Source organism: Triticum aestivum, chromosome 2A (assembly GCF_018294505.1).
Source record: "Triticum aestivum cultivar Chinese Spring chromosome 2A, IWGSC CS RefSeq v2.1, whole genome shotgun sequence".
In the NCBI taxonomy this organism is placed as follows: domain Eukaryota; kingdom Viridiplantae; phylum Streptophyta; class Magnoliopsida; order Poales; family Poaceae; genus Triticum; species Triticum aestivum.
Genome location: NC_057797.1, coordinates 24052078 through 24068240, shown reverse-complemented (window position 1 = coordinate 24068240; position 16163 = coordinate 24052078). Strand labels below are relative to the sequence as shown.

At 47.2% G+C, this 16163-nt stretch overlaps 1 pseudogene; it reads left to right on the top strand.

Annotated features, from left to right (window-relative positions):
* LOC123184412 (probable ubiquitin-conjugating enzyme E2 23) lies at nucleotides 1-3576 on the top strand (annotated as a pseudogene).
* Nucleotides 3577-16163: the final 12587 nt, after the last annotated feature.

Here is a 16163-nt window from a genome sequence, read left to right as displayed (position 1 = left end):
CCTAAAGGTGCAATGGACGCCGTCGCCGAGGATGCCGTGGCATCTAGTAGTACCAATATTCATCATCAGATTCTGGAGGGTGACCTCGTGCATGTGAGCGTCGGGCCGAAAGGCGACCATGGCATGGTGGCCCATCTCCCGGGGCTATACTACACCGGCCAACCTCTTCTCCCAGCTGCCACCTTCAGGATTTTCCGTGTCGACGGCACAATGGAGACCGCAGAGGCGCGCGACATCACCATCATAGACAGGGGCTACTTCCGCAGTGGCCAGTTCGTCGTGTCGGCGTCATCAGATATTCATCATGGCCGGATCGGCGTCGTCACGGAGTCCAACAGCACGCTCGACCTCGTGAAGCTCGTCGGCCACGGGGGGCCACCGGTCATGGCGATGACCGGGGTGGCGCCGGGATGCCTGCGGCGCGTCCGAGAGCTCTGCCTCGGCGACTTTGTCGTGTCCGGGCCGTGGCTTGGACGGCTTGTCAAGGTGCCCCTCGAGCTCGACGTGGTGTTTGACGACGGCGCCCTCTGCAGGGTCATCGGCGGCGCGCCGTTGACCAAAGCTATGCCCAGTCGTGGCCACAAACAAACGCATTTTTCACGACCGGAGGAAATCGAGCTTCTACCCGGGCCTGCGTGTCACCTCGCCGGCGGACGGCTTCAAGTACTGCCGGTGGCTTCGTGGATACTGGAAGCCCAGCCGCAAAGTGGGCACCATCGCCAAGGTTCACATCATGGGAGCTCTCGTCCACTGGATCGCCTCTGCGCACCACGGCGCCGACCCGCGGCTAGTGCAGGAGTCCGCTCCTCCCGCCTACCAGGATCCTGCCGATTTGACCTTCTTCTGCTCCGCCTACGATTGCTACTGGGGCGTCGGGGATCGCTGCTTCCTTCGACTTCGAGACACGCAAGAACAAGCACCGAAAAAGCAGAACGCGACGATGCACCACCGGAAGCAGCCGACCCGGAAGCTCCTCCACCTGGATGGGCGTAGGCGGACGCGGCAGAGGCAGCCGGCGGAGGTCGAGCAACCCATGAGCGTCGCCAGCACCCGCACCACCGTCGACGTGCTCTGGCAGGACGGCACAAGGCAGAGTGGGGTGCGGTCCACTTGTCTTCTCCCCTACCAGATGACGAGCGAGCACGAGTTCTTCCCGGGCTTCTACGTTGTCGACGGCGTGGCGCCCGCAGCTGATGCTGTAGCCGTCGTAGAGGATGCTACTGAACAGACGACTGAGAAGAAGCGCGTCGGCGTTGTCCGATGCGTGAATTCCGGGGACCAAACAGTAGGTGTGTCGTGGTTGACAGAGGCGTCGAGCCTCGACGAGGCCACAGAGATCGACACCGTGAGCGCTTACGACTTGGCATTGCAACCAGGTCCCCATGCTTTCTATGGACATGTCGTCGTACGCCGGCCACCGTCGGGATGTCCTGATGCCAGCGAGGTTAGAGCAGCAGCCGATCTTTCTTGGGTCGGCCATGTTGTCGACCTTGTTGATGGGCGTGTCCAAGTCAAGTGGGCCGACAGCACCGTGTCAATGGTATGCACCCGCAGTATGGTTTTTCCAGCTTCTATTACTACATGCATGTATCTGCACCTGCAGTATTCTCAGCTCATGTTCAATAACCACTCATGGATTTGTTGGTCAATTGTGTTTCAGGTGTTGCCCGATGAGATTAGTATCGTCACTGAGCTGTACTACTGGGAACTAGAGGCTGAGATGGTCGGTGACGGCGACGACTGGGTGGACGTTAACAGCGTCGACGGTGAGCGTGAAGATGAGGATTCGGCTAATAGTCTGGTATCTACCTAAACATCTATCTGGCATTACTATGCATCTATATAGGTTTGTAGCAAGCTGCAGGCAATTCTCCTAGTCACCTAATACTTCTACTATCAATGATGATTGAACTGCATTCGCAAAACAAAAAGACGATTGAACTGAACTATCTGCAATCTTTTGTTAAGATGTAAGTATTGTTTAGTAATCAATTGACGCGGCTTCCTAAATAAACTTATGATGTTGATTGCAGTACACTGAACCACAAAACCCACCTGAAGGTAGTAATGTCCAGGGTGACATTGATTCAGTGAATGAGGAGGACGACGATTTGGTGGATGAAGATGACAGCTGTACAGCAAAAAAAGCAAGCCGGAAGGGTGCTATCATCCAGTATATGTCCCAACTGGCACGCCAAGTGTTGGCTCAAACCATGAGATATTTTGGCAATAGGTTGTTGTCGTCGTCACTTGGCTCGGAATTAGCTGGAGGGGCGGCCAATGAGGGAGCTCATGTGGCTGTACCTGATGGTCATCACAGTACAAGCAATCATGATGCGATTCACGCCATACCGGCTGCACTAACCAGCAACGACACATGTGCTGATGATGATGGCTGTGCCGAGAAGGTCAAAAATATTGAACACCCCACCGGTGATGAAGATCAGTTTCACTTCCCATATTTTGATGTTACGCATAGCCCTCTTGATCACCATTACATCGACAATGTGGGGCTGGTGGGTTCACCACCCAAAATTACATTTCTTTTCTGTTTCCAGATATAAGGCTTTGTTTTCAGATTTTACTTGAATTTGTAAAACTCACCTTAATTCAATATCAGAACATGAAATTTTACTGTTCTTTTTCAGGGCGCTAGTGGTGGAAAGAGGTGGGTCAAAGCAGTGCAAAAGGAATGGAAAATACTGGAGAACAACAACTTGCCAGACACCATATATATGCGCGTGTTCGAGGATCGCATGGACCTGCTCAGGGCCGTGATAGTTGGTGCGAGCGGGACACCCTACCACGACGGGCTCTTCTTCTTCGACCTGCACCTGCCACCATCCTATCCTGATGTGCCTCCGATGGTGTACTACCACTCATTCGGTCTCCGCCTCAACCCCAACCTCTAAAACTCTGGCACAGTGTGCCTCAGCCTTCTCAACACCTTTGGTGGAGAGGAATCTGAAGTCTGGTCACCAGCTACATCCAGTCTCCTGCAGGTCGTCGTCTCTATCCAGGGTCTAATACTCAACGACCAACCATACTACAATGAGGTCGGTTATCAGACCCTAGTCGACAAGCCAGAGGGATGCCGCAACGCATTGCCATACAATGAAAATGCTTACTTGCTCACCCTTCGGACCATGCTCCACCTGTTGCGACGACCGCCAAGTGGATTTGAGGGTTTCGTCAAGGATCACTTCTGCCGCCGGGGGAGGTTCATTCTTCGAGCATGTGAGGCATACCTAAGAGGGTGCGTAGTTGGCATGCTCGATGGTGAGGCATGCGCCATCCAAGGAAGTAAGGAGGATAGATCATGCTCGGCCGGGTTAAGAATGGCGCTTTCCAACGTGTTGCCGAAGCTCGTGGCAGCATTAGCAGAGATTGGCGCCGAGGGGTGTGAGTGTGACCAGTTCCACGAGCTGCATGACCCGCTTATCGGCGGCGATGGAGTGCAACGCGCTCACTAAATCAACAAGTGCAGTAGTTCTTCGGTTGCGTATGTCTAGTATATATATACATTTTTGTAGTGCATGTAAGTTTCTGCATTGCGACTTTATCCAACTAGTGATAAATGCCTCTTTACTATTAATATTTATTTTATATCATTCGTAAATAGTTAAAGTACGAGCTCTCCGTTTTTTAATTTATGTTTCCTTTTCAGAAACAAAACTCATATTTTATGTTCATTTATTATTAGAGGAGAAAAGACCAAATTAGCTCAATTTGGCCCAAGTATAAGAAATCAAACTTATACTTTATTTTCAATTATAATTAGAGGATAAAATACAAAATTAGTTCAATAAGGCCCAATTAAAATCAAAAGTGCCCACTAACTATCGACCAAAAGGAAAAAAAGCAAATGAAATATTAACATCGACCTAAGCATAAGCTTAGATGGTTAGGTCAGTTGTCGTGAAAGTAGTTCATCTGGGTTCAAGTACTCATAGGACTGCGTGTATGCACCGAGTGCTACTTTTGGATGGCTCTTTCTGTTTTGTATATCATTTTACCAATTGGTATCAACGCTCGGCTCATCCAGAACTATCTCGGCTGTGAATCAGGGACCCAGCTGGGTGCAACCTTAACGTCTCCTGGATGACCATCTAAAGATAGCGCAGGTCACCTAGGTCTTCCCTGGTGAAGGTGGACCTGCTGTGGTCTCCCAGCTTCTCTCGAAACATGTTTTCGCTCCGCTTTATAAATAAAACAACAACCGAACAGAATACACAGCCGAACGATACAAGGTGGAGAGGTAGCCCTCCTACAAGCCGATCCCGGAATAAATGGATCACGTACACCGCACGCGACAACACTACCGAAAAAGAACATAGACGGACTCGAGTACAACGCCACGCTGCGCCTTACACACCTAAGCTCCACGATAGCGCCCTCAGGAGGGATGCCGGCGCTATGCGTCGCTGCTGTCGAGTCCACAAGGACAAAGGTTTTCACCAGGAACTCTGACACCGAGGGGAACACCACGATGACGTCCTCAAGAGGAGAGTGGCGTCCACGAGCCGTCATCGGCGCCAGAGCGCAGAGCTTTCGCCCGGTAATTCCCGCGTGTCACCACGAGGTCTTCGGAAGAAGCATGACGAGCTCAAATCCCCAGATCCCGATAGAGGCGCCACCGAGAGCACGCCCGAGCTACCTTGCGGCATGCCTCTCACCGCCCACACGACCAAAAGACAAATCCACCACCGCCGCTATGGTGCCCGCCGGAGAGCCAACCATTGGAACCACCTTCTGGGGCCGCCGCCCCAGCATGCATGCCACAAGACAAAGCCGACCGCCCGTTTCCCCATGCCCAGACCGTGGTTGGAGAAGCCCGGCACTAGCCCCCAGGCCAGGGTCGGTGCCACCACCGTAGGGGCACCCACACCTGAAGTCCCCTCCAATCCCAGTGGCTGCCGACGGCCATCGTCGAGCCATCAACTCAAACAACGCCAACTCAGCAACCTACAACACTGAACTGACTGCCGACATAGCGTTGTCCCGACCACCACCGTCATGGTCCTTCACCAACGCCATAACGTGAGGATGCCCCCTAAACGGACCGCAAGCTCCAACCTTGGCTGTAACAAAGGCGGCCCAGAGTCGTGCACCGACTCCAGGGCGACCGAGCGCGGGACGTCACCCGAGGAGCAATGAACCCCGGGCAAGAGGACCGCGTCAATCCCCCGCACCGATGGCCCGTCCGTGTTGCCTGCCCAACCGAGCAACTCACCCGGGATGGCGGATGCCGCCCCATCAGATCTGGGCATCCCAGATCCAGACGGGAGGCTGCCAATGGCAGCAGACAGCTCCGGCTGCCAAGTAGCCGCAAACACGGTGGCAACCCCGCGCCCCCATCGACTATTTGCGCATCATCCCGCCACCACCGTCTGCGGCTAAGGCGTCCACCGCCCAACCACTGACCTGCCTAAATTTTTGCCACGCACGACGGGTATACGAAAGGTCGTGTGGCAGCTGAAACATTTTTCTGAAGTGGACACTCAATCCGAATGGCTCGCCTCTTCGGCTGAAGTCTGTTAGTCTCCCTCGTTTCCTTCAGCTCCCGTGCAGCCTCTCGCCTCCTTCTCATGCGCCTATAAAAGCGAGGTCGCTCCTCTCAGAGAGACGCACCAGAACTACCTCTTCCTCTCGCCACCGGTTCCTATCGCTGAGCTGCTTCTGTCTTCCTCATCCCGGCTTGCGGCGTGCACAGCGAGTCGGGACAGTAGGCCTCCGAAACCGCACCTCTTTGAGTCCTGTACGGGAGAAAGATGATAAGGTTTTTGGGGAGCGCTCTATGCCACTACTGACTCCTTCATCACGGACGCCCCGGACTCCGACAACTACTTCCCCGACGACGACTTCTTCCCCAACGTCGACAACCTCCTCGACACTACAAGAAACTTGTTAATTCATGACAAATTTCCCATGACGTTCTTCGAAACTGTCATGGACCAAGCTGCTACAGCCGCGCAAGCCCACTAGAGCCCACTAGAGCCCGACTGACCGTTCCTCATATAAATAGCTAACCCTAAGTCCCTCCTCCTCGGCACCTCCTCTCTCCCGATTCCCCTTGTATCCCACACACCGCCGCCACCCACCACCTCCTAGCCTCCCTCCTCCATAGCTCACCGCCGGCCATCCCCCGCCCCTCTTCTCACCTCGCAGATTCAGCAGCTGCCAGATCCACCGCATCCCCAACCCATCCACCCCTCTCGCAACCCATCTCTCTCGCTCTTTCTCTCTCTCTCTCTCTCGGCGACCAACATCCGGTGATTCCAGCGATGACTGCCGCCGCGCAGCAAACTAACGAGCTGGTCTACGACCCCTCCGTCCTCCATTCTGGCTGGATCCGCCGCTCCCGGTCTATGGCGCTCTCCCGTGACCCCTAGACATGGCTAGGGTTTCAGCTGCTGCGTAGCATCCATCGCCGTTTCACCTCTGGCGGATCCTCGCCGTCGCACAGCGCCCTATCCGCCTCCTGGATGGCGCTCCCTAGGTCGGTGCGCTCGTGCGTGTTGGGCTGGACAGCGGCAACCTCGACCTCTTCTGCCACGTCTCTGCCCCGGCCGTGTATCTATGGTGACCTCCTCTGCCGCGCGCCGGCGGTGGCCGGCTTGCACTGCAACCCTTGCATCATCTACAAAACACTTCAGTGAGCACTTATATCTCTGCCTGCCTCCTCTGCTCTGAGCCCGTGGCTGTGGCATACACTGTTTTGTGGTCACTGAGCTGAACCTGATCCATGGTTAGTTAGGGTATTGGTGCTGTTTGGGCTGGATTAGCTCGATTCAATGTTGTTTCGTCTTGAGCAAACTTGTTATCTTGTTGAAATGAGAGGGTTAAGGTAGGTGCTGCTGCTGTTCGCAATCATGTATATGCAATTGTAGGCAACCTGAGTATATGTGTTGCATTTGTATGTCCTCATGTTTAAAATTTGTGTCTGGAAGTTATTACTAGATCTACTATCCCAATAATTTTCTAGTTCCTAAATCTCATGGTAAATCTGGAAGTTGCCTTGCATATATGTATATTACGCCATACTAGTAAACTTCTAAAAGCAAGTGGAGCTGAACCTTTATAATGCACTCTGCATTCTGCAGATTACGCTTTACTTATTTGCATGTCATGCTATATGAACAGGCACTGCGGTTGTGATTGTTATGCTGGGTACGATGCTCCTCATGGTCCCAGTAATGCGGCTAGTATGGAAGAGGCACTAGATCCTTGTGGTCACATTCCAAAGGTTCATATGGTGGTGACGATCCAAGTACCGTTACTCCGGCACCTCCGAGTTCTTGGCACACGTTCAGCTCGATGACGCGCCCCTAGCTCCGATCCAGCAAAGCTTCGGGGAGGAGTTCCGTCAGCACGACGGCGTGGTGACGATCTTGATGTTCTACCGGCGCAGGGCTTCGCCTAAGCACTGCAACGATATATTCGAGGTGGAATATGGTGGAGGGGGGCACCGCACACGGCTAAGGAACGATCACGAAGATCAACTTGTGTGTCTTGGGGTGCCCCCCTGCCCCCGTATATAAAGGAGCAAGGGGGAGGCCAGCCGGCCTAGCCTTGGCGCGCCAATAGGGGAGTCCTACTCCCACCGGGAGTAGGACTCCTACTTGGAAGAGGAGAAGGGGAGAGGGAAGTGGAGGAGAGGAAGGAAAGGGGGGGGCGCCGCCCCCCTTCCCTTGTCCTATTCGGACTAGGAAGGGAGGGGCGCGCGGCCACCTCTGCCCTCTCTCCTCTCTTCTCCCTTATGGCCCACTAGGGCCCAATAACCCCCCGAGGGGTTCCGGTAACCCCTCGGTACTCCGGTAAAATTGCCGATTTCACCCGGAACGTTTCCGAAGTCCAAACATAGGCTTCCAATATATCAATCTTTATGTCTCGACCATTTCGAGACTCCTCGTCATGTCCGTGATCACATCCGGGACTACGAACTCCTTCGGTACATCAAAATACACAAACTCATAATAACCGTCATCGAAACCTAAAGCGTGCGGACCCTACGGTTCGAGAACAATGTAGACATGACCGAGACACATCTCCGGTCAATAACCAATAGCGGGACCTGGATGCCCATATTGGCTCCTACATATTCTACGAAGATCTTTGTCGGTCAGACCGCATAACAACATACGTTAGTTCCCTTTGTCATCGGTATGTTACTTACCCGAGATTCGATCGTCGGTATCCCATACCTAGTTCAATCCCATTGCTGGCAAGTCTCTTTACTCGTTTCGTAATACATCATCCCGCAACTAACTCATTAGTTGCAATGCTTGCAAGGCTTAAGTGATGTGCATTACCGAGAGGGCCCAGAGATACCTCTCCGACTATCGGAGTAACAAATCCTAATCTCGAAATACGCCAACCCAACATCTACCTTTGGAGACACCTGTAGTACTCCTTTATAATCACCCAGTTACGTTGTGACGTTTGGTAGCACCCAAAGTGTTCCTCCGGTAAACGGGAGTTGCATAATCTCATAGTCATAGGAACATGTATAAGTTATGGATGAAAGCAATAGCAACACACTAAACGATCAGGTGCTAAGCTAATAGAAATGGGTCATGTCAATCAGATCATTCAACCAATGATGCGACCTCGTTAATCAAATAACAACTCTTTGTCCATGGTTAGGAAACATAACCATCTTTGATTAACGAGCTAGTCAAGTAGAGGCATACTAGTGACACTCTGTTTGTTTATGTATTCACACATGTATTATGTTTCCGGATAATACAATTCTAGCATGAATAATAAACATTTATCATGAAATAAGGAAATAAATAATAACTTTATTATTGCCTCTAGGGCATATTTCCTTCAGTCTCCCACTTGCACTAGAGTCAATAATCTAGATCACATCACCATGTGATTAACATCGATAGTTCACATCATCATGTGATTAACACCCATAGTTCACATCGCCATGTGACCAACACCCAAAGGGTTCACTAGATTCAGTAATCTAGTTCACATTGCTATGTGATTAACACCCAAAGAGTACTAAGGTGTGATCATGTTTTGCTTGTGAGAGAATCTTAGACAACGGGTCTGCCACATTCAGATCCGCATGTATTTTGCAAATTTCTATGTCAACAATGCTCTGCTCGGAACATGGAGCTACTCTAGCTAATTGCTCCCACTTTCAATATGTATCTAGATCGAGACTTAGAGTCATCCAGATTTGTGTCAAAACTTGCATCGACGTAACCCTTTACGGCGAACCTTTTGTTCACCTCCATAATCGAGAAACATATCCTTATTCCACTAAGGATAATTTTGACCGCTGTCCAGTGATCTACTCCTAGATCACTATTGTACTCCCTTGCCAAAATCAGTGTAGGGTATACAATAGATCTGGTACACAGTATAGCATACTTTATAGAACCTATGACCAAAGCATAGGGAATGACTTTCATTCTCTTTCTATCTTCTGCCGTGGTCGGGTTTTGAGTCTTACTCAATTTTACACCTTGTAACACAGGCAAGAACTCTTTCTTTGACTGTTCCATTTTGAACTACTTCAAAATCTTGTCAAGGTATGTACTCATTGAAAAAACTTATCAAGCGTCTTGATCTATCTCTATAGATATTGATGCTCAATATGTAAGCAGCTTCACCGAAGTTTTTCTTTGAAAAACTCCTTTCAAACACTCCTTTATGCTTTACAGAATAATTCTACATTATTTCCGATCAACAATATGTCATTCACATATACTTATCAGAAATGTTGTAGTGCTCCCACTCACTTTCTTATAAATACAGGCTTCACCGCAAGTCTGTATAAAACTATATGCTTTGATCAACTTATCAAAGCGTGTATTCCAACTCCGAGATGCTTGCACCAGTCCATAGATGGATCGCTGGAGCTTGCATATTTTGTTAGCACCTTTAGGATTGACAAAACTTTCTGGTTGCATCATATACAACTCTTCTTTAATAAATCCATTAAGGAATGCAGTTTTGTTATCCATTTGCCAGATTTCATAAAATGCGGCAATTGCTAACATGATTCGGACAGACTTAAGCATAGATACGAGTGAAAAAAACTTTCATCGTAGTCAACACCTTGAACTTGTCGAAAACCTTTTGCGACAATTCTAGCTTTGTAGATAGTAACACTACTATCAGCGTCCGTCTTCCTCTTGAAGATCCATTTAATCTCAATGGCTTGCCGATCATCGGGCAAGTCAATCAAAGTACATACTTTGTTCTCATATATGGATCTCATCTCAGATTTCATGGCCTCAAGCCATTTCGCGGAATCTGGGCTCACCATCGCTTCTTCATAGTTCATAGGTTCTTCATGGTCAAGTAACATGACCTCCAGAACAGGATTACCGTATCACTCTGGTGCGGATTTCACCCTGGTTTACCTACGAGATTCGGTAGTAACTTGATCTGAAGTTACATGATCATCATCATTAGCTTCCTCACTAATTGGTGTAGTAGTCACAAGAACAGATTTCTGTGATGAACTACTTTCCAATAAGGGAGAAGGTACAATTACCTTATCAAGTTCTACTTTTCTCCCACTCACTTCTTTCGAGAGAAACTCCTTCTCTAGAAAGGATCCATTCTTAGCAACGAATGTCTTGCCCTCGGATCTGTGATAGAAGGTGTACCCAACAGTCTCCTTTGGGTATCCTATGAAGACATATTTCTACGATTTGGGTTTGAGCTTATCAGGATAAAACTTTTTTCATATAAGCATCACAACCCCAAACTTTAAGAAACGACAACTTTGGTTTCTTGCCAAACCACAGTTCAGATTGTGTCGTCTCAACGGACTTAGATGGTGCCCTTTTTAACGTGAATGCAGCTGTCTCTAATGCATAACCCCAAAACGATAGTGGTAAATCGGTAAGAGACATCATAGATTGCACTATATCCAATAAAGTACGGTTATGACGTTCGGACACACCATTACACTGTGGTGTTCCAGGTGGCGTGAGTAGTGAAACCATTTCACATTGTTTTAACTGAAGGCCAAACTCGTAACTCAAATATTTTACCTCTGCGATCATATCGTAAAAACCTTTATTTCTTGTTACGATGATTCTCTACTTCACTCTGAAATTCTTTGAACTTTTCAAACATTTCAGACTTATGTTTCATCAAGTAGATATACCCATATCTGCTCAAATCGTCTGTGAAGGTCAGAAAATAATGATACTTGTCGCGAGCCTTAATATTCATCGGACCACATACATTAGTATGTATGATTTCCAACAAATCTGTTGCTCGCTCCATTGTTCCGGAGAACGGAGTCTTAGTCATCTTGCCCATGAGGCATGGTTCGCAAGCATCAAGTGATTCATAATCAAGTGATTCCAAAATTCCATCAGCATGGAGTTTCTTCATGCGCTTTACACCAATATGACTTTAACGGCAGTGCCACAAATAAGTTGCACTTATCATTATTAACTGGACCGACAATCGGCATGACAGGCAGATAATTAGTGACACTGGCAGTAGTCTCTGCTTGCAACAGGAAGTTCATCACAACTTCCGTCTCCATTTGGCGTCCGAACATGCACTTGTCTAGCTGCAGATACATGTTGTACGGCTGGCGGTGCAAACGCGGGCAACTGTTTAGAAACATGATGAACTCGCTCACATCTTCCATGGCATCCCTTACGCTGCCAAGAACTTGCTCTAGCAGCTCAGCTTGTGCTGCACCTTCACTGCTGCCACTGTAGAAACATACACGCTTGGCAGGGTTGAACTTCGATGGGGCAAAGGAGTAAATGACTTCTTGATCTTTTGTCCTGCCATATCCATGGTCTCGCCAACTGAAGATATCGAAGGTGTAATACCCCCTGTACATCGAAAATTGACATCTGAGCACGGATGCAACGGAGCACTTCATTTTGAAGTTAAGAAAAACAGATTTTTACGGCTCAAATATTTTCAAGTTTTTGTGTGCATGAACGTATAGCAATGCTGTATATTGGGCCAAAATTTCAGCAATATACATGCTTACATGTAAAAGCTGCAGCAAAGACAAAATATATGAAAATTAGGGGCTTGTTTTTTTTGTTGTTTTCAGGCCGAATTTTTGTCTTTTTTGTGCAGCACGTAATACAACGTATTATTGAACGAAATTTCACAGGTATTAAGACCACATGCATGCATATTCATGTAAAAAAATCAATTTTTTTTCAAATCTTTTAAGCACCTTTTTGAAGCAGTTCAAAATAAAGTGTTCCATTGCCCCGTTGTTCTGAAAAACCATTATACCTGTACATCTCCTTTCTCAGTATGCTGAGTTGATGCAGCATGGCCTGGTTGGTGATGAGCCGGCCATGTGCCTCCTCGACGACCACACGAACCCGCAGCAGCAGCCGTTGTAGGCTGCACAGCCTCTCCTCCTCGGTTGGTGCGGGCGTCTGCTTTAGGTACCTGGCCATGAGGAAAGATATGGATCTACTTGCAAGCTCACCCATAGCAGCAGAAAAGATCACCTCCATGCATATGTGTTTGAGTACCCCCTGCTTGTTTCTTGAGGGATGTGGTACCACAACAAATCAATTGGAAGTGCTAAGTGAAGCACACATACATATATCTGAAACTTGTGAAAGAACTCTCCCAAGGACACTGTGAGGCTTTGTCTTGCTTCTCCGTTGACGTCGTGCTATTCATTGATGATCAACCAATTGAATGTGAAATTGACTAATATATTTAGTGCCTTGCTAGAAATTTGGAAACGGTCCTCTAGCAACAACTGTAGCTAGTCTACAAGGAGCATAAGAAAACAAAGAGTTGGTGTCAAACTAATAAGACTTTTCTGCGGCGGCTACTCGACCTGCTTTTAATAAGCATGAAAGTGACCCTGCAATACCTTTTCAAACCCAGAGTGATTATTGATCTTAGTTATGGGCCGGCGTGGTCTTCTTGATAGTCATCTTGAACCAGAAAAATATTCAGAATATTGTTCCGTTGGATTCTCCAGTGCTCCAACGTTGGGCGTTGGAAAGAACTACCCTCAGTACTCCACCAACAACACGGCAACACCAACTTGAAAATCATGTGCACAAATTTCTCCTGGAAACGTTTCTAACCTAATTTGCACAAATCAAAAATATATTTATTAACTTACTTGGTGATTGAATTATAACACATACATGCGTGTGCTCGCGCGCGCGCACACACAAAAAAAAACAGATTTTATTGCGTCACAAACACATTACTAGCAGAATTTCGGAGTTGTATTGGTTGCTCCAACGGAGAAACATCAATCACTCCAAAATGTAGTCATGTTACCATTTTAATTAATTTCGACGGCACAAGTTAGTTCACACAAAATGTTGATTAATCACACCAACTTGTCTCGATTGTCCATGTAATCCAAGCACAGCTGGACCACCTGACTATAGATTTCCACGTCGGGCTCTATTGGGAGTAAATCACCTCTACGTACTTAACTAGAGATAACTTGGCACGACGCAACTGGCAAGGTAGCCAGACATGTGTCTTTTGCCAACATGATGAGTCCATCAAACACTTATTTTTTGAGTGTAAGTTTGCTCGTGCAGTCTGGGCTATAGTTCAAGTAGCTTCAAATATATATCCTCCGTGTAGTGCACGTAACATGTTTGGCAATTGGTTGTGGGTATCGATAAACAATTTTTTGCACATCTACTCGTGGGGGCGGCTGCCTTATGTTGGGCAATGTGGCTTACCGGAAATGATGTGATTTTTAACAACAAATGTGTTTCATCTCCTATGCAGGTTATTCATGCGTGTACACGATGGCTCCATACGTGGTTTATCCTGCAGAGGCCTGAAGATAGAGACCTTTTAATGATGACGTCTACACGGCTGGATCATACAACCAGGGAGGTTTTCTCCCAACATGGATGGTGGTGTAAACTTTGGACAGGATTTGCCCCACACTAAGTTGGACTGATTTACTTTTGCTGTAAAACGATATTTATTATTAGACTTGTTGGAATTGTTGGCTGTGTGCATCACGTTATGAAGAGGCCGGGCATTCTTTCAATGCGGTTGTATCACCTCGATATGTCAATTGAATGAAATGTTTTTTATTGAAAAAATGTACTAACAATGTTAACATGTCGCTCAGTTACTCTTTTTCAATGCGGTTGTATCACCTCGATATATCAACTGAATGAAATGTTCTTTATCAAAAAAAATGTACTAACAATGTTAACATGTCGCTCAGTTACTTGTTTGTTACTAGTTGGCAGTTCTTGCTTGCTTATTAGGAGTACCATATAATAGTTTATCCATGGACCAATAAGTTGCTTTTTTTGTCAGTAAGTAGAAATACTATGTAATATATAGTGGATTTGTGGATCCCTACACTGCTCCTAGTAAGGTGAGACGAAACAAGAATATAAAATCCATTATGCATACTATTACTTCACTGTCATTCCTCAGTGCACAACCATGGATTTATATATTCTTCGTTTGAAAGAGCCCAAAATAGTACATCGCCATAAGTAGATAAATGCATTCATCCTTCACTAGTAGAACATCGGGCTTTGGAAACGATTTGATACATGAGCCTTCGGCGGCTCCTCATTCCGCCTCAAAGTTTGTCTTGCTAATAATCGACATAGCGGAGGTGGTTTCAAAACCGCCTCCAGTGCTTCTACCCGCATGCGGTTCTTTCGGAACAACCACTTGCAATGCTTTCAGGGTCCGAGGGGCAGTTTTCTCCATACAACCGCCTCCATTACCATTTTCCACTAGTAGAAAAAGGGTCAAACGTGAAGCACATTAGTGCTGGTTTGTATTTGAGCCGGCACAAATGTATACATTAGTGCCGGTTCTAACGGCTAGCCGGGCCGCTTTCATTAGTACCGGTTCGTGGCGAAACTTTAGCACCGGTTCGTGCCACGAACCGGTACTAATGAAAGTGGTGGCAGGATGTAGTCAGAGTGGGGCCACTCCAGCCCATTTAGTGCCGGTTCTTGGCACGAACCGGTACTAAAGGTCGTCCTACATAAACCCTTCGTCCACCCGAGCTCGCTCTGTTCTTCCCTTTTCCCCTCTCCTCTTTGTTCTTCCCCTCTTCCTCTCGAGCTCACCACACATTTTGCCCAAATTTTGTCAAGATTTGAAGGCCCCCATCCATTGAAATGATCACAAAGGTTAGCAACTTTGTCCTTTCATCTCTCATAGCTAGATTTACTCTTGCAATGCTTTATATAGTGATTAATTTGTGAGTTTAGTAATTTGGGAGGAAATATATATATGTGCTAGTATTTGATTTATATGCAATTTGAGGTCAAAAATAACACTTAGTTTGCATATGTAGGTGTGCTTTACTTAGTGCCTTCTAAATCTCCGTCGTAACCACCGTCGATCGCCCGCACCGTCCCGTCGCCGGCACCACCTTGTGGTGAGCCTCTTTGTTCATGAAATTTTATATAAAAAATGATGTTTGTGTGATTTGGATATATAGCTAGTTACTCGTATAATTATCTTACCCGTACGTTGTTTGTTATACATATAGTGCCATGGTTTTGATATCCGTCCCCGTCGGCCCTCGTCCTTGTTATGATTCGGATGTGGTATATATATTCTCTTTTAAAACTAGTTGCATTTCGTGTTTATGACAAATTATGCCCATCAAGTTGACATAAATTTTTTTTTCTAGGAGGTATGTGAACCGGAAATTCCAACCGACCCTATTGTCGAGAGGTTAAATTTAGTTGAAAGAGAAAACGAGTACTTGAAAGAAAAATTGAAAAGAATTGAGGGGGAGAAGATGGAATTGGAGTTGCATGTTGCCGATGTCGTCGATGATCACAAGATCAAGATGGAGAAAATGCGCTTGAAGATTAGAAAGATTAGAAAATATGCCATCGATAGTGAGGCTTGGTATCATTATGCTGTTGGATCCATTGCTACCTTAGTTGCGATCTTGATCGCATTTGTTGTTGCATTTAAATGCTTTAGCTAGAGAGTTATTTGTTTGTTGCATTTAAGTGTTGTATGAACTTTATGTATGAACTTGTATTAATTTGGTCTATTCGGTGTTGTGTAATGAAGATGAGCCGGCAATGGATGTACGGTGACCGATGCTCTCCCGAGTTCATTAATGGCGTGCAAACTTTTCTGCTTGCGGCTGAGGCAAACAAGCGGGTGGATGGTTTTATGCCTTGTCCATGTGCTGT